The following is a 2,534-nucleotide window of genomic DNA, read 5'->3' on the forward strand; positions in this document are numbered from 1 at the left end:
TTTCTAAAACGCACCTCATTTCTCATCTCCTTGTGCTCGGGTTCGCCATTCCAGCCGCTTTACTAGCAATCTCCCTCCTTGGAGAATCAGCACCTTTAACCTCCTGTTCCGTACAGCTTGCAATTTGTCCTGAGGATGAAAGGGAAGAGGGGGAACCAATGAGAGACTATCTCTAGGTGTTGGGATAGGCAGAGGTCACTCTATTTTCCCAACAGGAAGAAGAATTAACCACAGGCTCAGCCTGCCGCCTGGGACCAGAATAGGGCCTGAAGCAATCCTGCGCTTTTGCGGCCAGCGCCCAAGAAAGCGAGTTGAAAAATGGCGCTCAGGGGCACTGCAATTCACAAACCTGCAGACTTATAAATGATGACTCTCGTCCACAAATATATTGAGGGAAGGCAACGAAGAGGATTTGAAAGCAAGGCAGAATTGCAGGAAACAGATTTCAGGAGGGAGATTCGAATCGCCTTTAAAGCACAGGAAAAGCGGCAAAACCTCGACAATGATGCCCTTGGCCAAAAAGGGCGTATGCGTTTTTTCCTGAATATATTCAGGAAAAAACGCATACGCCCTTTTTGGCCAACCAAGCAACCTGGAAAGGCAAATCAGCGCTACAAAGAAGTCTCGCTTCCCATCGGTCAAAAGGGCCATGCTGAATAAAGTGTCAAAACCAGAAATGCAGGACAGGCCATGGAGAAACGGGAGCCTGGCTACGCTGATGGGCGGGATGTAAATTGCCAACAGCCACTCTGGAGAAGTGCACGGTGTGTCCTGAAACATCTACAAAACTCAGCTTAGGGAGCATAGGGCACATCCACTCATGGGCGTATAAATTGGGAAAACTAAAAATCAGCAAGACACAGGCACCCCAAAATTTAGGTCTGCTCTGTTGACAAGAACCTCCACTTGGTTACACCTTAAATATCCCAGGAAAGAGAAAAATGGATAAAGAAGTTGTGGTCCTTATGTACAATGGAATATCACTCAGCCATGAAATCAACGTCATAAGGCTAGTAGCAGCATGATGAGTGGATTTAGGTACGACGATTCTAAGTGAAATAAGTCACACAGAAAAAGACACTTATCATAAGATATGACTTATAGAGGGAATGTAAAAACCGCTACCCTTGAACTGAATTACAAAACAGAATAGAGTCACACGTTTAGAAAACACACTATGGCTGCTTAACGGGAAAGGTGAGGTGGGGTGATTCATAAAACAAGGGTTTCAAATTATCTGAGATACCGTTCCATAAACCCAATATGTAATAGACAAGACCTACTCCTTGCTCAATGAATTGGACTCAACACCCCCTATTCACCGCCCACGAATATATCTGAATAGTAAGAATCTTAAAACCTATGCATTGATATCTCTCTGTAAGTGAGTCAAGTGGGTGTAAAGCGGCAAAAACACAGGAGTGAAAAGCAGGTAAACCCCATTATAAATATCAATTACTTTTAAAAACCCGTGAAACAAAGACAGTGAAAGAGAGAGAAATTCTTAAAAAGTCGTTCAGGGGCTGTGATGCCACCTGGATTGACCATATCTAGACCCACAGCTGATTGAGACATAAGGGTGGACACTCTTGGGGCTGAGAGGTTTGGTGAGGTTGGGTGAGCAAACGCAGACCCTATAAAGTAATACTGCGTGGTACCCATCCCATGGGTCCCAAATCTCCAGGTTCAAGGGCATCTTCCTACATCGAAAACATTCATGAGAAACCCAGAAGATGGTACACCGTGTGATCGGGAAAGGTTTCTAAAACGCACCTCATTTCTCATCTCCTTGTGCTTGGGTTCGCCATTCCATCCGCTTTACTAGCAATCTCCCTCCTTGGAGAATCAGCACCTTTAACCTCCTGTTCCGTACAGGTTGCAATTTGTCCTGAGGATGAACGGGAAGAGGGGGAACCAATGAGAGACTAGCTCTAGGTGTTGGGACAGGCACAGGTCACTCTATTTTCCCCTCAAGAAGAAGAATTAACCACAGGCTCAGCATGCCGCCTGGGACCTGAATAGGGCCTGAAGCAATCCTGCGCTTTTGCGGCCAGCGCCCAAGAAAGCGAGTTGAAAAATGGCGCTCAGGGGCACTGCAATTCACAAACCTGCAGACTTATAAATGATGACTCTCGTCCACAAATATATTGATGGAAGGAAACGAAGAGGATTTGAAAGCAAGGCAGAATTGCAGGAAACAGATTTCAGGAGGGAGATTCGAATCGCCTTTAAAGCACAGGAAAGGCGGCAAAACCTCGACAATGATGCCCTTGGCCAAAAAGGGCGTATGCGTTTTTTCCTGAATATATTCAGGAAAAAACGCATACGCCCTTTTTGGCCAACCAAGCAACCTGGAAAGGCAAATCAGCGCTACAAAGAAGTCTCGCTTCCCATCGGTCAAAAGGGCCATGCTGAATAAAGTGTCAAAACCAGAAATGCAGGACAGGCCATGGAGAAACGGGAGCCTGGCTACGCTGATGGGCGGGTTGTAAATTGCCAACAGCCACTCTGGAGAAGTGCACGGTGTGTCCTGA

Source organism: Balaenoptera physalus (genome assembly GCF_965194825.1).
Source record: "Balaenoptera physalus genome assembly, contig: HAP1_SCAFFOLD_738, whole genome shotgun sequence".
Taxonomy (NCBI): Eukaryota; Metazoa; Chordata; class Mammalia; order Artiodactyla; family Balaenopteridae; genus Balaenoptera; species Balaenoptera physalus.